Genomic DNA, 22,634 nt, shown 5'->3' with positions numbered 1-22,634 from the left:
TTAATTAGATTTTTTTTTTTTTTTTTGGTTTACACCTTACACAGCTGGTTCTGTTGTATGAGTCCTTGTGCAGTATGGTCCTTACGTGCTCGCCACATGAGTCACTGCAGCAGGGCTGCCTCAGACTCATGTCTGGGGCATGAATTTCAAAAGCACTCAAGTGACCAAACTTAATGATTTTCAGCTGAGTCCTAGTATTGTCCTAAACATGGAATTCCTACCCATAAACCACCGTGCTGCCCACACTCTCCCCCCTCTTTCCCAGGCTCTGTAGTGTGCATGGAGGCACGTTCTTCTCTGCTGACCCTGCTACAAGGTAGAGTGCTCTGGCAGACAGGCGGGGTGGGGAGTTGGGGGTGCTAAGCACCAGAGGAGCTTGTGGGATGTCTCTCAAACATGCTTGCACACACTGTCTCAGAACATGCATGGGCATCATCAGCACTACAAAAAAATCAGTATGTATTTTTCCACTGTAGAAGTTGTGTTGTTAAGTGGTTACTTTATTCATCCTTGGAGATGGCTGCATTTCTGTGATGGAAGGAAACGATTTGCTAAACTCGGCTAATGTCTTTGTGTAAATTTAACAACAAATAATAAGTTGTACACAGGAAGACTGGGGTACAAGAGATATTTAAAATACTTCAGTGACAAATTATATTTTGAGTACTCAATTCTAGCAACAGAAAGAATATTTGAAGCATATTTGAAGAGATTGCCTCATTCATGAACATTGTGAAGTAGGGCATCCCTGTTCTTTCTGTCCTGTTGTTACCTGGGATGTCAGAAGAGGACAAGATTTATAAGAACTTGAGTTCTTAGGGGAACTTCTCACCCAGTAGCTCCCTGGGGCTTTAGCTAAACTGTGGGATATTCAGTGTTTCCCAACTCTTGTGTTGAGGACTGTCTTCTGTCTTCCCAGATGTGAGATGTGGCTGTGCACCATTTCTGTTTTCTCCCCTCCCACGCTCTGGTTTCCGTAGGAAGGAATCCTGGGCATGTGAGTCAGGGAGCTGTAGTGCTCTCTGGTCATGTCACTAGTCTGAATGATTCAGGACTGAGACTGCACAACACACCTACCCCATGATTTACATATAGCCCTTGGGACACTCAAAGCCATATTTTCTCAACATGCCAAGTTCTTGAGAAAATCCAACCACTCGTTTTGGTGCATAAATAGAAACTTAACCCTTAAGAACAGAAATGGAATCTATGAGGTGCATCAGGGTAGTGAGTCTGCTGTCCCCCTCCCGTGCTCCCCCTATGTTTATAGATATCATTACCAAATGACTGGAGTGTGGTGTCCCTTTCATCCCTGTGTTGCAGTGATTGCTTGGACCATTTTCTCTCAGCTTCTGTTTCTTTCTCTCCTTCTGTTTTTTTCCCCTGTGTGAGAGCACTGGCGCCTACGATGGAAGGTCACCAGTGAGGTTAGTCAACTGGCTCCAAGTATTAAGACTTCCTGCTCTGCTACAAAGAGCTGCCAAGTCCCCCCTCCCCGCTGCTTACCACAAAAACCAGTGTTTGTCTCCCTCTCTGCCCTTCTCGTTCCTCCTCCCTACCAAGAAATTCAGATGTCTATCCAGCAGACAGAGTGGGAGGGCAAGGCACCCAGACTACCTTCAGATGCATTTGCTTGAGTCCCCAAAAGCAGTAGGGCCGCAGGGTGATGTTGTCTGTGTGGCTTATCAATGTGCTTATCAACAGTGTCAGAAAGTGAGCTATCCCAGTCTACAGTAGAGATGTTCCTCCAGAGTCTGTGGCAGGTTCCTATGGGGAGCTGACCCAGTAGTTGGGCTGACAAAAGGCTTTTATTTCCACTGGAAAATTCCATCAAGCTTTTCTACCAGCAGACTGAGGGGATGATGGATATCTGGGAAAGAGTTCATTAGAAGTAATTAAGAACATGATTTCTGCCAGTAGATGTGAATCAGCTGTGCAAGGACTTGTGGCTTCCTTACAAAAGTAGTAGGGAGTTACAGATTGATAAGAGTTAAAAATCTCTGCCCTAGGCATGAACCTGGGGAAAGACAAGAAATCTCCTGTCCCAGATGAAGTAAAGTGGTGGCCCCAAGGCTGCCATTGTCCTCAGGGGCAATGTGGCGATCGATGGGTGAGCAGCTATGGAGCAAGAAAAGAGAACTGCCTTTCACGGCTCTGCACCTGGGCATGTGGGGAGGAAGCCAGAGAAGAGAAAGGGATAGAACAGGATCCCATCAGGAGGAGAAGAGATAAATATGGTGGGAATGGGAGAAGATGGGATGGCTGGGAGCTATTTTTGTAAAAATTGAGGGGGCAGGCATGGATACTGCTCCAAAAAGCACCATCAAGGTCAACCACATTCCAGTGAAAACATAATTTTCTTTAAGAATAATATGAAAGCCCTACATACTAATCATTCAACAGGATGAGAAAAAACTGCTTGCTCCACCCTAATACGTGCTGGGGTGAGGTTAAAACCTCAGCTCCTTGGGCAGGAGGCTGCCAGTGCTGCACACACAGCTTTGGACTCCCTTAACGTGATGAGCGCATGTGGGGTGCTCGACTTTGCAGGGATCCTGCTGTCGAACTAGAACAGAAGCAGCTGCTTTGAAGAACTGATTTTCATCCTTCCAGCCATGGCTGAGTCCCTGTAGCTCCTTCTTTCTGCTCATAACTCCCTTTTTTAAAGATGATGTAGGGGACTTCCTATGGTTGTGCAAGGCTGCCAGGGACACCAGCCATGAGCTCTTTGTCTTCTCCCTAGGAACTCTGAGGCTGCAGTAGGCATACCTTGAGGAGTTCTTTGTGAGCATCACGTGAATTAGTCCCACTCTGCCAGTTTATGCTAAATTGAGACCACAGAGACCTTATTTAATTACTCCATTTGTGTAGGTGTAAATATAGTTGAGTCCTCCATAAACATGGGTATTTATTCATTTAGATTAATTTTAATTTTCTTTAAGATGAATTCATTACCAGTGAGAAAGCCAAAGCCTCACTATTAAAAATCCAAGTCTGGCTTTTGTTTTGTTTTTTGTTGGTTGGGGTTTTTTTTATTACAAAATGAAACCAGTCTTAACTAATTTCTAATTATGGTCTTGGTGTTGGTCCTTCAGGGTGCCACCATCAGCACATTAGCAGATCTGTCTTCTGGGGACTCATGGCCAGACATCGACAAGGAAAAGGTGAGAAAAGCATTGAAATAGGAGGACTGAGGGGAAGCTATTGCCTTATTTGATGGCACCCTGTGTTAGCTGCTCCTTTGGTTATTGGGGTTGTCGCTTTCCAGGGACACATTGCTGCTGCTAAGGGTAAAGTGAGACAAGTGAGAGGGACAGAGGTTACATATGTGAGCTACAAGGATGTCCCCGTTTTTATGCTGGGTAGAAAATCAGACGGAGTGTATTTGCTCCTGCCCTGAGGCTAAGAGCAACAAAGGAAAAGAGCAGGGGATTTATCTAGCTACAGTCTAATATTCCTTTGGCTACAGCAAAGGCTGCAGCACTTCCCGACTATCGGCTGGCGCTTTCACTCACACACATCTGTGATTGATGGGCAGAGAGTATAAACACCTCATTAGTGCTATAATTCACTGGGTAGGGCTCAGACTGTGCTGTGGGAGGGAGGAAAAAAAAAAAATAGTTGAGAAAGTTTAATAAAGAAAAAAAAATGGAAGAAGGAGAAGAACGGATGTAAAGGCCACACAAATCATTCCAGAGAGTTATCTGACCTGCTTTGAAAACTTTAATTGCTGATAATGGACAACCTGTTGGGTGGTATTTTATTAACACTAATAGATTTTTACGGGATATTTCTCACATTGCTCTCCCAGAGCCTGAGGAATACATTAAATATTAAAAGTTAATGCTCTTGGTTGCTGTTTCAAGGATGCCCTGCTGATAACGAGCTTTCCCGCAAGTTAGAAACCAGGAGAAAACATGAGCTGCTTTTGCCACTTACGGCCTCTGCAATAATAATGAGGAAAATACTTGAATCTTGTGTGCACCTCACAGCTGAGTTGTTGAAGTCTGTCTGACCTAAACACTGTGTAATGGCGGTGCCCAGCCCAGAGGTGGTAGGTGTATCTAATATTCAATCATGAATGTGCAAGAGCTGGGTCCCTGAGTCCCATGCTGAAAGCAAATGCTTCTAACCCCCATATGCTGCTTTACATTTCAGTTATTCAAAGCAGAGGCCTGAACTGACAACCCATACCTGTTTCTCAAGAAAGCTTGTGTCTGAAATGGATGCTACATGATATTTTTCTTTAATATGCCTAATCTTTTTATGGAAGTGTTGTTTCCACACTGATTTGTTACAGAAATGACCCATCTACCTGGAACAAAACCAGAAGCACCCCCAGAAACAGCTGCAGAAGCTTACGAGAATGTGGGCAGCAAGGAGTTTCCTGGAGGAGGCTCTTGGCATCCCATACACACAGCAGAGAACCCTCAACATGTGGAAAAAAAGGTCAGTTATGTACTGTAAGGAGATGGATTCAAGCAGCAAAGAAGGAGAAGAAATTAACGTCAGTGTAGGGAAGTTTGCTGGAGGGAAAGTAAATTTGAAACAGTATAAGCAGTAACCAGCTTATGTGGTGAGTCAGAGTGAGGTCTTGCATTAGAATTGAAAAGTCATAAAACACATTTCTGCTCACGGAGGAAACCTGGACTTCCCCTTTAGTGCCTTCTTAGGACTCACCAGCCCTGTCAGCAGTCGTGGCCTGGACCTAGAAAGCAAACAAATTTGTTTTTGCCCTGCCTCAGTTAATTGCCCATGGCGGCCTGTCTCTTTTGTGTCATGCCATCTTCTCTTGTGGCAGCAATGGTCTTGGTTTTGGATCTCATTCTGACCGCTGTTTATGCAGCCACCTTCTTGTGCCAAACCAAGCTGGACTGGATGGCCACATCCATGCTCTCTGGAACAGCACTGGTACAATCTTGGTGAGCAACACTGCTTTCCAGGCCTGCTTGGCTGCGGAGCAGCTTCCCAGGTTTTTTTGTGCAGGCAGCCAGCTACATCCTACCAGGAGCCTGTATTCCAGCTACCAGCTCTATCTGTAGGCAGTCTACAAGAAGATGGATTTCTATAGTTACTTCCTCTGTCTGTAGTCATGCCATGAGCACTTTGAGCTGGATTATCTTTGTTTCTGAACTCTTCTCACCGATTTGTTTTTCCATACAAGTATTAAAAGCTATTGAAACTACCTACTCACCGTTGGCAGCCTTCCCCACCCTCCCTGCTGAAACAGGACACGTTCCTCTGTATTCCATGGCCTATTTCTATTGAAGTTTTTCAGGCTAAGCAAAGGGCTCAGCTGCTTTGGGGTGGTGCAGGCAGAACAGGGGGGACTCTAGTCTGCTAAGTCTGGCTTTAATTTCATCTTGGCATCTTGAACATGATCTGCTAGATCCAGTTTTCTGAGGAAGTCAGGCCTGATCACAGATACCAGTTGTCTTCTCTTATATATGGGGCTGACTTGGGTCAGAAACGCACATTGCAGGTTTCAGACTTGGCTAGGGAACATGTCATTAATCCTGTCTACACCAGAGGATGTTTTCCTTCAAGGAGTGGGTACAAGCTAGTCTAGGTCAGTTGGTTTAGATGCCATGATTTTTCCCTAGAACAATCCACAAGGAATCTTACAGCTTAAATATGAATATATAGTTACTGAGTAAAGCGTTTTGTCTTGCAGTAAATGACATCATAGCAGCCGCAAGGTAGGTGTGAATAAAACGGGGAACATCAGTTTCTGGAAGGCCTTACCTTTCAGGTTCCACAGGGTGCTGAAGCCATGGTGCAGGGCATGGGCAGGGCCTGTGTCATGCTTCCCTTGTACACAGGGCCCTTAGGTTGCTTGAACTGAGCTCTGTTCAGGTGGTTTAATGGTCTTTTCAACTGTGCATCTTCCATCTCTGAATGAAGGATTTGAATCTGGGTCCTAGCTGAATTTGGGAGGAGGGTAATGGGGAAGAAGGGACAGGAGCCTTGGTACAATAATTCTTTCCAAAGCAGTAGATCCTTTAGCTCACATGCTCCAGGATGTGCTTTGTTGCTAGACTGCTGTTTAGCAATAAAATGGTCTTAGTTACTTAACGGGAATTGACTGCTTGGTCACTTCTCCTCCCCCTGCCAGCCCATCCATTCTCCCTGTCTTCCCTCCCATCCAATAATGACAGCTTTTCCTGATTGACCCCACAGGCTTACGAAAAACCTTTTTACTTAAACGTATATTGACCTCAGTCTTGCTGCCCAGTGAATTATGTCACAGCTGGCAATCTGAAAATCATAAATTAGGCCTCAGACCCAGGGAGCTGTCTCGTAATGATACGGATCTGAGCCTTTATCAATGAAGGTTGTACCAGGTGCCTTCATGTCTCTGACAGCTGGGGAGGGATACCGTTTGTATGGGGTTTTCTATCATCATCCCATAGGCCCTGTGATTTTTTTTTCTTTCCTTTGATTTTTGGGGGGTTTTTATTTCCCTTCCCTGTCTTTGCACTGTGTATAAAATTTCATTACTTGCCTTAACCTACCTTCAAAGGGAAGGAAAAGGAAGCTGTCAAACTTGACATCTTGGGGAGTCTTAGTTCTTAGGTAGTGTTAGTATTATCAGCCTTTCCTTTCTCCCTTCCTATTTGATTTTGTGTTGATTTGTTGTTGTTGTTTTCCCTGATGTGATTCTTATGATCTGGACAAATGCACTGGATAAATGAGAAATTTAATGATACTGGAAACATTTCTCCCTTACTTTGTAATGCAACATAATTCCAATAGATTCCCTTTACATCCATCATCTTTTCCCCCATGATTTGGGATGTACTTGCTTGTTGTCACTTTTGTGGTTGAGGTATGGGGAATACCCCACGAAATGTGAAGCATCGCCATAAACTAAATCAACCCTTCTGTCTCTGTATGCGTATCCATTGAGTGGGAAGGAGGGAACTTACTCCATGACACAGTTTGTAAAAGGAAGATCCGTGTTCTGCTTGACTTAAATAGTAAAAATGCCACGAGTTTTCATGATTCACTGTTCTTTTGGAGTGGGGAGGGAGGCAGAGTTTGATCTTCCTCTTCTAACAGACAAGAGCAAGGCTCGAGTATCTGCATGTCTTGCGTGGCTGGCAGGTCTAGAAAAGGTGGGATATTTGCTTGCTTTCTGACATCTCAAAATGGGGCTACATAAACAATTTTTGCCTTTATTCTATCTATGCTGGAATGCACTGATAACAAAGCTGGGAAAGAAAAAAAGATATATTTTTTTTTAGTTCTTCTAGAGTTGGTGGTAATAGTTTGGTGACAGACCCATTTCTTGTTTGAGTTCTTGTAAGCCTGATTTTATATCTGTGGCATATTCCTTCAAGTGTGCCATGTGAATTCTTCAACTCAGGAATGTCTCAGGGTATGTTACCTCTTTCTCTGTGACTTGGCTTATTTTAGAAAATGCAGAAAGATATCTTTGGTGATAGCTACTGACAGTACACATGACACCGTGGCCAGACCTGGCAAGGATGAAATCTGTTCAGGCCTGCTGAGGTCTATTGGCTCAAAACATCACCAGTGAAGTTGTGAGGGCCCTCGGCACCTCAGTGGTGTTCAGTACTATGGATGGAGATCAGGCCCTAAGATAACAAGGTGATGAAAAGCACTTTCAGAAATACTGACACATAGACAGATAAAAGAAGATGCAGTAATAGTGTGTAGAAATAAATCCTTCTCGTTCTGCTTTTGATCTTCTGAGTTTCTTAAACATAAGAATTTTAATACGAGTTTCTTAAGTCATCAATGAGCTTGTGTCCTGAATTTTTAACAGACTTACAAAATGTTACTAAAAGAAATGGATTCATGCATTTATTTTAAAGATGCTGGATTAGACGCTATCTTTATTTACATTAAAATACTCCCCCACAATGTTTGCAATGTGGTACTGGCATGTGCAGCACTGCCCAGAGAATGAAATTGGCTGGAAATTCCCTCATCTGCTTTTGTTACTGGAGAGGACGTAAATGCAAATGACCTAGAAGTTGGACTGGTGGGAGGAAAAAGTAGTAGATTATGGATTTTATTCCTCTTTTACTAATGTAAATTGCAGGCACAGGTAATGACATTTCTGATTTTAATACAAGATTTTAAAGTAGATTGTGTCCCTTCAAAGAAACTATGAGCTCATAAATACTGCGAGATTAGAGGTACTGAGGCCTGATGTGGCAATGGCTCAGGGTTTATGGCATTCCTCAAGACATACAGGGTAAAACGTTCTGTGACCTGGCTTTTATGAAGATCAAAAGACTTAAAACTGTTGAGAATAAGATTTTCACATCATCCAGGGGGAGACACCAAGCTGTCAAATGGGAGGAGGCTCTTTGAAGTGTAGAGATAAGGACCTTTCTAGCCCTCAGTCATGTATGAAAGCCATTTCCAGCCGGCAGGGGAACGTGTCATTTGGTTGGACTCACTGCGCCAGGGTAATTCATAGGAACGGACCGGCTGAGTTCAGGTAAACAGCTGGCAGTATCTCAGCCAAATTATAAACAGGACCAAAAGTGAAAGTTTGAAGAGGATTGAAAGGACTGGGAAAATTTAAAAATTAATATATTGAGGAAAATAGGAATGATACTTCTGTGTCTTAGTATCTCCCTGTACTTCAGGACCAACCAGCCCAAGTCCAGCAAAGCACTTATTCTGGGGAGTTGGAATAACAAATATACTCCTACACATACTATCTCAACCTGGTATCTGAATGTGGAGGAGCAGGTGGGAATGCTTATAAAGAGCTTCTGGATGGGAAAAGAGTGAGGAGAGATAGAAAATAGCCTTACACCTCTGCTTTCTGGCCAAGGAGCTGAGCCAGTGCAAGGACAGGAGGGAGGAAGCAGTTCAGTGCTGCTGTAGGCCAGGAGTAGCTTGCCACTGGTAGGAAATAGCTGTGGAAGAAGCATTTTGTGAAGAAGCTCCTTCTAAAGGCAAGGCAGCTGCGCAGCACTGCTTTTCAAACTGTCCTGGAGCTGACCATCCAGCACGAACACTTACATGTTCATTCCCTTCTCAGATTCCTCAGGCTGGTTGGCACTGGCAGCTGGGTTATTATCGTGCCTTGAGAAAGTACTTCTGCACAGTATTTTTCATGTAAGCAAAAGCTGTTAGCACTGAAAATCTTCCCAAAAAAGGATCCTCCTGAGCTGGTAAGAATAATTTCTGGTCACATTTATAGAAGTTTAAATGACATCTACACAAGATAAATATCCTTTATGTTTTGTCATCTTTGTGCTGATGAAAACAGCTAAGCAAGACTGAATAAGAAAAGTTTCATGGCAGATGCTGTCTGATACATGTGTTTCCTCTATAATAAGCCCAGTATCTTGGCTGACAACAAAGTAGTATTTGTCCATAGCCAACATCTTGAAAGCTGAAGGTGAAAACAGAGTGGTAGGAGTCACATGGCCTTACAGTCCATATCCAAGCATTGAATTCTCTCACAGCTACATATTTTTAAAAATCTTGTCCTAATTATCACAGCTCACATAGATACTCTCTAGGAACTATTGTACATAGAATTGCTCAGAAATACTTTGATAGTCTGGTTCCCATTGGAAAGTGTCATTTTGGCAAAACTGAAATCGTTGATGAAATCACAATGATTTGGCTCTTTTTTTTGTCTTCAGAGGAATAGTAGGGGGGAGAACCTGACACAGTTGAAGCCACAGGTTTTACTTAGGTGTTCTTTATCTTTCCACATGAGTTCTTTGCTTATTGCTTCTTTTTCTAGTAGTATTTGGTTGTGTATAAGACATCTCCAACATATTTCAGTGGGTCCAAAATGAAACTGTGGATGAAATATTGGGATTTTGGGGGTTCTTTTCCAAAACAAAACACAAGTAATTAATGAAAGTACAAAATTATGTACCCAATGGAACTTCCATTCTTTTCCTCATCCCAACAGTGCTGTTAGAAACACACAGGCTGAGCCATGCATGGATTACAAATATTCTGGTAGTATTGCAGAAGCTCTCTGTTTCTCTCAGCAAGATTTTCTTTTTCTTTACTCCTGACTATTCAGTTTTCCTTTGTCATCCTTCTTAAAGCAACAATTTCCCAAATACCAGAGCAGAGAGTGCTATGTTGTCAACTTTCCATTCTCCAGCATAATGAATAGGATCCTGCGTTAACGGGCCCACAGGTCTGATTCAGCAAGGAAATTACTGCGTCCCTGTACCCTTTTAATTGGAGGTTTTAAAACCAAAGCATGGAGACGCACATAAATTATTACATTGTCATTTAATCTGGAGTCAGTCCAGTGTGAACCCTGAACGCCTGGAGCTGGTCCAGCTGAGTGGCAGGAACAAGGCTGAGAGTCCTAGTAAACACCACATGATTTCTGGTATTTGCAGGGCATCTGTTTTGCCTGCCCTTGCAGTACCTTTGTCTGGTCTGGAGAAGATCCTGAGTGACTGGTGATTTTATTATGGCCTGGCACATTTGAGGGTAAGCCATTCGGGTTGTCAGCATGCTCCCAGAAGAAAAGCTTCAGTGAAAAAACCTTGCTCTGGGCTTTGAAATCTGAACTGCAGCCAATTCCAGCTGAGGGATGTGACGATCGCCTTTTGCTGTGAAGTTGCCATCTGAACAATGACACTGTTGTGTGGTTTGAAAAGACAACAAGCAGTGAAAAGGATAAGTGTCTGTCATATATGTGACTGGGTAGATATCAGTTAGAAAGCAATCCAGGCCCTCGGCCCTTCCTTAAATGGTGCACCTCAAAATCCATGTTTAGAGTTGTTTCAAGGGGACACATATGCATCTCAAGTTTTCGTTTTTTACAAGATCTGTTTTGCTAGACCATCTGGTCATGCTTCTGCTCCTTTGAAAGCTATGCCTTATTAAATAGTCCTGGGAACTCAAGAAGGAAAGTCACAGGAGGGGAACAGGGACGGGGATTTCTAAGAGATGTGCTTTTCCTTAATAAAATAATAGTCTAAGAGGAGATCACAGCTTTTAACAACTAGTGAGATTCTGCTGCTAATACTCACTGCAAAGCTCTTCTTCTCAGGGCTGTGCTTCACACCCAGAATCCAGCTGCGTTGTGCATATGCTGCACAGCTCTCTTAAAGTCAAACAGGCCATGGCATGGGGGTGAATAATTCTATATTCATCCAGATTACAGCATCTCATCTTTTGTTCTCAATTTGCTGGGACAGACAGCTCCTCTCTTATTATTTATTATTTGCCACTCCAATAAGATCCCAGATGAAATCATTGCACTAGGTCTTAGCTAGTTAGTTCTGTGAAATGCCTGAATAAACAAGACAGTGAATGGTGAGAGGAGGAGGAGGAGAGAGAGAGAGACTTGTAGCTGCTCTGTCTCTTTTACAAATGGGGAGCTGAGGTCTGGAAATGGAACAATTAGCCCTGAGTCTAAAAAAGAGGCGGTGGCAGAATCAAGACAGCAGTTCAGCTCTTCTTCCATCAAGACAGAAACACCCTTTTTCGCCATTATTTTCTGTGACAGATGGAATACGTAGCCTGGAGGTTGGCTGAGAAATGTTTGTTTTAAAGATCAACAGTGTTTATGAAAGAAGTCCTGCTGTCCTTGGTTTGCTCCTGCGTAGTTTTATTGCAGGGTGAGGACTTCTGTTTTCCCACCCAGGAACTTCAGGGCACCTCAAGCATCTTGAATTTACAGAGTTTTTTGATGGACTCTTCATGCAGGTCCAAACACAGATACTGCTCCAACAAGCTTAAATCCTGGGGGAGTGTCTGAAGCATTGAAATCTCATGAGGACAGAACTATCAGCTGGACAAAGAGGGCATATCCAGGGATGCCAAACACAGGTAAAGCTCCAACAGAATTAGTTATCCAAACTTTCAGTTACAGATTTAGAGTAACTCTGGCTTTTGGGCTCCCCACCTGAGATGCATTAGGGCTGATATTTAGGTTTCCCATGGGAGGTGGGCATCTAAGGCATTTTTTTTTTGGTCTAGATGTTGTGAAACTTGTGGCCTCATAGTAGATCCTATATTGTCATCTTACCCTGTGAAAAGCAAGTTGACTAACAGACTTCAGGAATTTACCATGTGCTTTGTTCTAGTGTAAAATATGATCATACCCAAGCCAGGGACATAAAGCATGATGGTCCTTTGAGTTTTTCTGAGTAACAGGCCTTACATGGAGCGTAAGAAAATCCACAGTTACATTGGTGTTCTCATAAGAAACAAAAATCCTTTAAATCTGGGGACAGGGAAGTATAATTAGTGAAAAGGGTTGGGTTGCATTAGAGCTAGGTTAAACCAAAACTACAGCAAGGAGTTGCTTACATTTCCCTATGGGTGCAGATTTTGGATGAAGTGAACCAGCACTTTGCTTGTGGTGACAGCCTGGTATAACCCATTGGTGACCAACAGGTAGAAATAGAACATAAGTAGTCGTTCATATTTTCCCAAAAGAGTAAGAAAACATTCAGATAAATACATAACCGCAGACACAAAGACACCAGCTTCTCTTCTTCACTCTGCTGTCCATTTATTGTCTGGATGCAGCAAGCCTCTTTGCTAATCCTATCTGTTATGTGCTACAGAGATTTTCATCTGTCCAACACTGTGGTGCGGTAAGAAGCAATACAAATGCTATTTGCTATTTACTAGTAAAGAGTGCAGTGAAAGAGCTAGTGTTGCAAGATGAAGCATCCCTGTCAAGGCTACACCTCATTCCAAGAGGTTGTCCATACCCATTTCCCATGGGTTAGAAGTATGCTATTGCAATTCTTCATGAGATCTTTCTTACACAAGCTACAAACCTTGTAACATCTTTCATTCCCTTTGTCCAGACTAAGAGCAGATGTTGGGAGAGGATCCAGGCCTGTGTATTACACTTGGAAGAGGCCATATGTATAAATCCCCCTTCTTTCTACAGCTGTAATGTACAGGGTATGCACCTTATTATCAGAGAGATCCAGAGTACAGGGCAAAGTATGGGGTAACCAGAATAATGCAGTCTTGGGAGATTTCTCACTGTTCAGAAAAGCTGAAAGAATTTTATGTGGAAAGCCAGACTTGGGAGAAGAAGGACAGGGGTGAGGAAGGAGGAACCACTTCAAGTTTAAAAATGTCTGAAGGGAATAGGGAAGTGAGAGGTTTTAAGGCTATATGAGCTAGTGTCATATGCAAGGATAAGAGAGCCTTGATTTAGGCTAGAGATGAGCCAGCAGGCAAGGAATTTGCTCCAGAGCGAGCCCTTTGTAGATCCTGCATGCTACTATAGCTAACAATCATGTCAATAGGGTTTAAAAGGTGCTTCAGAAGAATTGGGAAGCAAAGACAAATAAGGTGGGTGGCTGAGGGAGGAATGGAAAGTCCAGTGGTTACTGAGTGAGGCTTGAGTGTGATGAAAATCCTGGCTGTGCTCCAGTACAAGATTTCCTATCACATTAATTATATTGCAACAGGCTCCAGAGCTTTCTGTGATACAGACTTTGTATATCAAAAATGCTACACAGACAGCAGTGGTGGAGGTAATAAGATAAGCTTGCTGTGTTGTCTCCAGGCCTTCCACTAGGATGCCTTCAAAGATGAAGCCTGAGACTCATTGGTGCTGTTCCCTTTTTGCACGTGGGCAAAAAGCAAATAATTTACGGGGAACGAGGAATAATTAGCTCTTGGAAATGTCATGTTTCTCTCAATAATTAACTCCATCCCCTTTCCTTTTGTTAAAATACATATGCCTTTGGATAGCGTTTTCGTGACACTAAAAGGTGTTATATGAAAAGTGTTTATTGCTTTCAAAATAATTACCTAAACCTAGAGGAAGATACTGGGAATACTGTGGTACTGTCACTGTTTTCTGTGGACAGAACTCTTGCCAGGTATCTCATGAAATTTTATCTGTTCAAACCAGTAAAAGTGACAGCTGCCACTAGTGATCAGGGTTTACTACCACCTGGCACCCCAAAACTGAAGAGAATAGCTGGCAGCATCCATCAGATTTAATCCTTAGCCTTGATTTGTGTTAAACCCCAAGTACCTCCTGTGTTCATTTCTTCTTCTGTCCTAGCCAAAAGGATTGGCTTGAAATTCCTTCCAGGACTGTCACCAGCTGTCTCCTGTATTCTTGTGGACCTTGTTTTCCTTGTTGGGCAGTGATATCAGCTGGTCTGAGGGACTCTTTTACAATGGATAGCTTCTTCTCTTCAGTCCTCCTCCTAGCCGTGGGAAAGGGACAGAAGTGAAGACTCTCTTTCCCCTCCAACAAAGAAGTGTTTCCTCTCCAGCTGGGTGTGCTGCATGACAAATGCCCTTGCAACCATGGAAGGATAGAAAATTGGCATGAAAAAAGTGTGGTCTGGGAAAGAGAAGTAGCAGCAGATCTAATACCATCCTGAACAGCAGTGAAACAACAGCAAAAGCCAGATAATACTGACAAAAAGAGAAGCAAAGAGGGAGGAGCTGTGCCAGCATGGTCTTGTGGTGGAGGAGAGTCTGATGCTGTGTTTTGCAGTCCTGACTATGCCATGGTGGTCTTCTGTCACCGGGATAAGAGGTAGATGAGGTAGAGTGTCTCCAAAGAATGCCTAAGGAACTTTGCTGGGTTTCTGTGATGGGGGAAGATGCAAGTGTAATAGCCACCCTTCTCTGGAGAGTGGGTAACGCGATGTGTGTAAGCCAGGCTTGCCTCAGACCTGGGATGTGGAGACTGTAAGACCTGTTTTTTACTGACAGCTGGGGCAGGAATGAGGTTGGGTTTTAAGCCTCCTCTGTCACTACAGCATGGAGGTGTAAGTTGAGGAGGACAGAAAACCACTGGAGCTCTGTTCATTGCCACCACACCACCGTTGTTCTCCTTTGTGCTAGAGGTGAAGACTAAAGCTTTGTGCTGGTCAAGGAGCTCCTTAAATCAGGAAATACACTGTGGAGGCCAATTCCAGATCCTTTTTTTCTAACCAGAAGTGTATCAAAGAGATGAGAATTGGGTCCATTCTGGAGTAGCCACCTGCCCCTCCCGGCCTTGTGACAAACTGGCTGTAAAGATTCGGAGCATCCTCTATTTCTGCCTCCTTCAGTATGGCCAAAGCAGAGTTAAGCCTCCTTGTCCCACTCTCCCCACCCCCCCCCGCCCCCCCCCCCCCCCAAAAAAACGTGCATTATGGGATTCTCTTTTCTGCCTCTCTCTCCTCTCTCTAGAGCTGTGTGTTTGAAATGATATCTATTTCTCTTTGTGACAGCACACCGTGACTGCTGCCTTGACATTCTCCCAAGCTGACATCCCGACCGGTATGACACTGATGCCTTTGGGCAGAAATCAGAGCCGGTTTGCTCCATGCCTCTGTGTAGCCACGATGCCTGTAGCGCCTCTGAGAGCCCCCAGTGCCCTGTTGGGGAAATGGAGCGAGCACGTGGGCCCCAAATGAACTCCAGAAAGAGAGCAGGCATTATCTACAGTGACCCAGCTACCCATTTTCAGTTTTAAGTGTTCGCATTGACATGGTTTTTTCCTTCTTTTTTTTTTTTTCCTTTTCTCTCCCTTCTTCCCTTGCCTGTGAGAGGGTTGGTTTCCCGTTTCTCCCCCGGTTGCAGAGTCCTTGGGGAGCTGGGCTTTCGTGAGCTGGAAAAGGAGCGCACAAGCATCTGATCAGTCCTTATTAGTGTTGAGAAGAATCTAATAGTTCCTGGCTTCTGGGACCATTACCTGTCATTTAGTTTTATTAAGTCAGTGATGAGAAAGTTTAAAATTAAAGGCTTTGTAAATTGGATTCCAGTTTGAAAGGGAGGCACCTACCAGGAAGTTAGTGCCAAAGCTTGCAGATGGGCCACTGGGAGCAATACCAGACTTGAGCATTTATCTTCAGCTCCTTTGACAAGGATCCTGTGCCAAGGCGTGGAGGGGAGGCAGTTTGTGGCAAAGCCTCAGGGTATTCAGGAGTCTTCAGCTATGTGAACCATATAATCCTTCCTTCGCCGGGCTACTCGCGCTCAGACCTCCAGCTACTGTTCAAGAGGAAGGGTGGTCTTCTGCTTGAATCATTACCCAGTGCTGTGAGTTCTGATTCAGCTGAAGTGATGCCGGGCGAGTCATTCCACCTCCTCATAGTTTGTTTCCGGATTTATAAGGAGGAGGAGCTAGTGTTAATACTGATTGGAGTTTTTTCTTACCTGTTGTCCGTTCTGGGCAGTCAGCTCTTTGGGACGGGTACTGTCCTTGACTCTTGTGCTTAGAAAAAAACCTCCAATTCCTTTGAGTATTCAAGGCAAAAATAAAGACTTTTGTTAATTCTGTAACAGAAAGCAAGCAAAATGGATGAGCCACCTAATTAAGAGAATCATCCACTGTAGTTTTCTCTGGTTTCAAGACTTTGAATTAGCCATCCAAATGCACTTGCGAATGAAATATCCAAATTGCAATAAAGCAATCCAGCTAAGTAATTACGGTGTGACAAGGGAAGCTTAGGGGCCAATCGCAACAAAGAGCTGCTGTCACTTCTGTTTTCTCAGTTGAATAAGAGTCTCATGGTGACATTGCTCTGATGAGAAGCAGCATGAACTAGTGGTTCTAAGTACAGTCTCAGAATCAGAATTCTTCGTTCTTGTGTCTCAATTTGTCTTTGACTTGAATGGCATGGGAGAAGTCAACTGAGGTCAGAATTTTAAGGTTGACTCCTGCTCATCTTTGCATCATTAAACACACAAATTGTATTTACACAGCTTTACATTAAGATTTAATGTTCACACTTTGTCTCTGGAAGGCAAGGTACAGCACTCCACCAAAGCACAGGGTTTATCCATTTAATAATAGATCACAAAATTGTTTGTCTCCTGAAGGCAGAATGTACAGATTCCCTTTAAAGTAATGGTTTCTTGGAAAAGTTTACCTCAGGCAGATCCTTCTCACATCCTTGGCATTTTTCATCTCCCAGTGCTTTGCCATTTTTATCTGGGATTAACAGAGGCAAGATCTGTTAACCTTTTAGACTGGAGGGGATGCCCTGTGACCATCCACCCTAGCACCCATATAGCCAAGCTTCAGACGTGAATCCTAACTTGAAGGAAGGTTCACCTCTATTGAAAGAACCAGGACTGCGAGCAAAGTCTCACACCATACAAACTGACAGTGAAGGATGGGTCTTCCACCTTCTTTCCTCAGAGAGCTTTCAAACCACCCGGGCAGAAGGTGGGATAATACACTCAGAGGAGACCGAGACACAGAGGGACAGATAAGGAGAGGCAACACTCATGCAGAAAGTAGACGCTGTGAGCAACTTAGGATCCAGAATTTGTGCAAAGTGAGACTAAGCATGTGTTAACTCCAAGCCATTCTTCCTGTCTCTCCATAGGCATAGCAGTTCCTTGACTTCAGCTAATTACCACGTTCCCTTGAAGAAGGAGTGACACCTCTCCCATGTTTCTCTGCTAGCATCATGAAAGAACTGATCTATGAGCTATTCAGTGGTTACTTACATCATTCTTGTGTTTCCAGCCACGTGACTTGACCGCAAGGCTTTCAGAAGGTAATCTGGGGAGATTTTATCAAATGCAAAATGTTCCTAGACATTACTGGAGCCATGATGTAATGAACCAAGGTTCTGTTCTTTAAATTCCACTTTGCTGAAAAACCACAGGCCCCAAAAAATTATTCCAGAGGAGCTGAGGAGTTTTAAGAAGGAGGCTGAGATGTTGTGCTGGGTTGAGCCATTGTGTGCTGCAGGGCTAGGAGAGAGGAAGTCCTGTGTCTCTGGCTTGGGAAGGTCTGGACTGAACCTCTGATATGGGGAATGGCCTCTTCGCAGCAGCCGCTCCTTTGTTTCTGCTGCTGTGATGGAAGGTGCTGCCAAAGGAAAAGGCAGCACGACCAGGCCTGCATTGTACCTCGCTGCTCCGAGTTTGTTGCATGTTTAGATCTTTGGTATTTGTTGTAATTGTGGCTGTTCCCATTTTTGTGAAGCACCATTCCAGCCCAAAGTCTTGCCTCAGCAAAACCAAAAATGTGGTCCCCCTCATGTAACACTGCTTTCTTAGTATCGTCTGTGCCGGAGCTGAGAACCTAGTTTGCAGTATCTCCACACTTTAAAACCCTTTTTACAGGGACAATGATTCCTGAGTCACATGTCTGTGAAAGTCATCCTGGCATATTTATATCTGCCAGACCAGAACAAGACTGTCCATGCTTTGATGCTTTGGATTTCAGTACCTGTTGAAATCCCCTGAACAAATGGTGCTATTAATTACAAGGCCTGGCTTTGATGAATGATGCATAGGGGACAACATTTCATTTTGTCTAGGGGGAGGTAAGTGGGATGGGGCATTTCTGAGTGTTCAGTGATGCAGGAGAGGTCCCGGGTGTTGCCTGATCAAGGGGAAGTTGCTTCCTTTCTCTAGAGTGCTGTAAAGTCAGTGTCAAGTCACTGTGGCATCTGGGTTATGTCACCCTCCGATGGGGCTACCTCTTTATATGTAAGATTTGCTCAAACAGAAACCAATTCAGCCGCTTACCTAAAAAGCTTTTAGAATTACAATGGCTTCTGCCTGCCTGAGGGACTGCCCCATCCCCAGGCCATTTTAACACCAAAGTGGTGAATTTGGGGTTCAGATTCTTACTCAGATACATGAGATGGAGGAAAGCCATGGGGTGTTTGCAGGGAAGGCCCCAGGATGTTACCACTGTTTCTTGCCCCACGTCCTTTGAAACTCCCAAATTAGTGAGCAGGAGTCTTACAGAAACTGTTTAGTTTACCCCTGAAGTGGTGAAAAAAACCTTTTTTCCAAAGATTTGATTTAGTAGTTAGTAAAGTTAATTGCTTATCTCTGTGTGTCGTTATGTTTTGGTGCTAGGAGATCATGTTTGTGCCAAAAATCTGAATTAATTTTGGGGGCACCTGAAACTTCTGTTCTGTGCAGACAACTCTACCTGTCATTTCAGTTTAATTACTCACAGCCAGCTGAGAACATCTCTAGCTGGTTTTCACAAAGGGGCTTCCGAACAGTGTAACACAGTGTTAGAATGCTTTTCTACTGGGACAAGACGACTGCTCTTGGTAGCAGGACTACTAGGTAGTAGGTTGGTGAGATATCAGCTGATGTGACTGGTAGGAAACAAGACCATTCAAAAGGAAGAGGAAAAGCAGGAGAGTCAGAAGACAGTGCCATTGAAACTAAGGATAATGGGAAGAGAGTATTCACTCCTTTTAAAGCACCCAAAATGACAAGGAACTAATTGGAGCATGTGATGTTCTTTTGTGGCCAAGAGGAGTCTTACCAAAGACAGAAGGCATGATTTCTTTTAACTGAGTTTAGGTGTTTACACTGTCATCCATATTTCAGTTTAGTGATTCACTTCAGGGTAATCTGAATCACACTCTGGAAATTTCTATTTCTTGTTATTGGCTGCAAAGGTTTCCTAATGGTACTCGCTCAGGTGAAGAAATCTATACTGCATCCATCTACCTTTGTCAGAATTAGACCCAGGGTGTCAGGGACAGAGAGTACGTGTCAGGATCTGAGTGAGGGAGACCTCAGTGCAGTAACAGGGTACATGCCTGCTCAACAGATAGGGAGGTACAGGGAAGAGGTAAGTTTGGGAAGTCAGGTAGATCTCTGCTGGAGCAGCAAAGGCACATTTGTGGAAGTAGGAGTTCAAGAGTAAAGGTCAAGTGAACAAGAAATGTGCAGAGAACTGAACTGGGATGCAGAAAGGGGTTTCATGTCTATCCTAGTTTAAAACAAGCATATGGTTACTCAAAACTAGAAGTTGTTAAATCACCCCAGAATAAACCAGTAATGATGGCATGTGGCTGTGGGATGGGAAACCAAAGCTCAGGTCTGTACCTTACGTCACGGACTAGAACCAGAGCCTTCCACGCTGTGTCTGAGTGTACTAGCTCAGGTACAATGGATGGTTGGGCCGCACTTTTGTAGCTTGCCTTCCTGGAAGCACTCAGTTTTGTATACATGGATTAAATACTTGCAAGTAGTGTGAAACTCTGGGTACCCCACATTACACACAGTAATCCTAAAAGCAGGATGTGGAGTGGAGTGGCAGAAGAGATTCCATGCAGGACCTGAGAACATATTCTTTTTGAAACTCTCATATTCTTTCTGTGGTAAATTTCAGTTTAACTTAACTGACCTTTCCCAATGAAATTGCACCGAAAAAACTCCTGAACAGCTCTCATGAGGGGGCTTTGGAGTCAGGAGGACCAGAAGAACCCTCTAGGTAGTAAGTTTTAAACAAATCAAAGGAAGTAAGTCATGACATGAGTGGCTAAATAGATTGCAGAAGTCATTGCCAAGGAATACAGCAGCCAAAGGCACAAAAATGTTCAAAGAACATTTAGATGTGTAAATGGAGAGTGGCTCCACCGATGGCTGTGCTAGCCACCTGATGTAGGAAGTCTTTAAGCAGATTACTAAAATGATAGCCAGGTATAACAGGGCAAAATCAGTCATAGGGGATGTGAGGTTTGTATTCTACCTTAAGCAGGCTGCCCATGCCTTCTGGTAGAGATCAGGTACTGAGCTAGGTTGGGTTTTGGTCTGAGACAGTATGGCATTTCTTATTCTTGTTCTAAGTACTTCTGCATCTTCTTGCCCTTGTGACAGTACTGGAAGAATACACTGGGGCTTGGTCGGTGTAGTGTGTGTGCCTGCTTTTGTGTGCTGTCTGCCTACACTGGCATGTAGGATATGCCTGTGATGCATCCCCATGTTAGTGGTCACACACCGTTTCTACATACATGTAAGATTAAGAGTAGTATATTGCCCTTGTGCCTTGTTTTTCATAGGGTGTGCAGTGGCGCAAACCAGGCAGTCTTGCTTTTGTTAGTGCTTCCCAGATTCCAGAAATGCAGAGCAGGGCATAAGCTCCAGGAATGCGTTTTCCAGATAGACTATGAAGCTGAGAATTAAAGACAAGTATGAATCTTCTTCCGGCTCCTTCTGTTATTTGGGCATGCTCATGCCACATGTCAATACAAACTGTTGAGACATCTGGAATGAGTTCATGTGAGTCCGTGGGTTTGGGGTCATGGTGTGTGGGAAATCCCTCAGTACTCTGCTCATTTCACTGACAGGCAGCTCATGCCTCTGCATGACAAAATAGAGACAGACCCTTTGCAAAGTGTAATGGAGGAGGATGTTCTGATTGTGATCCAAAATTGCTCTCACAATAACATCATCTGACTAGTTTAGCCCTCCAGATGGGACAGGCTCTTCTATCTAGCACAGGGATGTGATGTGTAAACATCTAGAAACCATTATTTTGTTAGTTCAAGGCAAAACCTGCTCCCATCCTCCTAAGTTTTACCTGTGTTTAATTCCAGTGATCCAGTTTCTGCATGGCGTTAACCATCACCACACTTGAGTCTTCCCAGCTGAGGATCTATTTCATACCCTTCAGCTGAAAGACATCTGCCTTAGGTGAGTACACACCTGCCGTCTCAGCCTGAGCAGGGCATTTAACCATATTCTTGGCTGAAACTGGGCTTAAGAGTCGGTGAAACTTGGCACTGAGGGGGCATGTGCAGTGAATGCCCTGTGAAAAACGTGTAAAAAGGAGGTAGGGTATAAACTTGAAGCCAGTGTTTACTACATTTTTATGTGGTTATAGGGCAGCTGTCTGACCTCCTCACCTAATTTGCAAATAATCTTGTCGGGACAAATTAGTCCATGCTGAGCCTGTGTTGTTGAGACTAGATGGTTATCAGGACCGGCACAAGTGGATTTTAAGGTAGTTCTGGTATCTCTGCAGTATAGTAGAGTCACAATGGTAATAACTGCAGTGCAGAGAGGTGTTTTTGTATTAAACAAAATATATACAGAAAACCTCGTCTACACAGGTCTTCCTATCTGGTTTCTTTCAGGCCATTTTTGCTACGGGGATGAGTGTTGAAAATAAAAAATTAAACTACATTAGAAACTGCAGCTCTGAACACTGTGAATTGCTTAATTCATCTTAATAGAGGTGTTCACTTTGAACCCGAAAAGCTTTTAGTTGAGATTTAGCCTGTGGTTTGATATTACAAATTGCTTGGTGGTAACATTGGTTTAAGACATTGTTGTCTCCCAGCCTCTTGTTCTTGCTGCTATGCTGGCACAACTACTCCTGTGGTTGGGAACCAGATGGGAGGAGCCAGGCAACTTGGCAAAAAAAAAAAAAAAAAAAAGTTTAGTGTGTTTGTTTATTTAAAGCAGGAAAAGTTCCTCCGTCTGGTTCAGTGCCTGGTCACACAGAGTTTTCCTGGCACAAATGAGTGGAAAGAGCATTTTGGCATGGAAGGGAAATGAGCAACAGAGGGTGAAAGGTGAGCAGCGATTACTGATTCTGGTAATGCCACAGTGTACTTTTTAATATCAGACCATGATGAGAACTGATCTTGACATGTGAGAAATACTCAAATACCTTTAAAATTGTTGGTCTTAATCTTTGCTTTTAGGTGTCTTGGCAGACACTTCCAATTTGTGTCCTTATCTCACGGTCTCAAGCCATCTTCAAAGGTTTTGCAGCTTCTTGTGTTTTCCAAGTTCAAAACCTTGCAGCCCACTGGTATTGAAAATGTGTGAATGAACAAAATAATTGGAGCTGAATGACAGTGTAAGTATCAGCTGTCACTGCAAGGGGCGTTTTCTTCATTTCCATAATGAGTTCATTGAGAAAGAACCTGGTTTAATATAAATGA

General features: G+C 43.6%; 1 long non-coding RNA gene across 1 annotated transcript; it reads left to right on the top strand.

The window, feature by feature from the left end:
* Window positions 1–263: 263 nt before the first annotated feature.
* On the top strand, window positions 264–22,611 carry LOC114011028 (uncharacterized). Its single transcript, XR_008745910.1, has 8 exons — window positions 264–316; window positions 3,096–3,164; window positions 4,301–4,449; window positions 9,029–9,161; window positions 11,686–11,808; window positions 17,298–17,471; window positions 21,279–21,375; window positions 22,392–22,611. It is a non-coding gene; the product is annotated as an uncharacterized LOC114011028 (long non-coding RNA).
* Window positions 22,612–22,634: the final 23 nt, after the last annotated feature.

The sequence above is a fragment of the Falco peregrinus genome, chromosome 2 (genome assembly GCF_023634155.1).
Source record: "Falco peregrinus isolate bFalPer1 chromosome 2, bFalPer1.pri, whole genome shotgun sequence".
In the NCBI taxonomy this organism is placed as follows: Eukaryota; Metazoa; Chordata; class Aves; order Falconiformes; family Falconidae; genus Falco; species Falco peregrinus.
The sequence above is the reverse complement of the archived record's forward strand: the minus strand, read 5'-3'. Positions and strand labels throughout refer to the sequence as shown.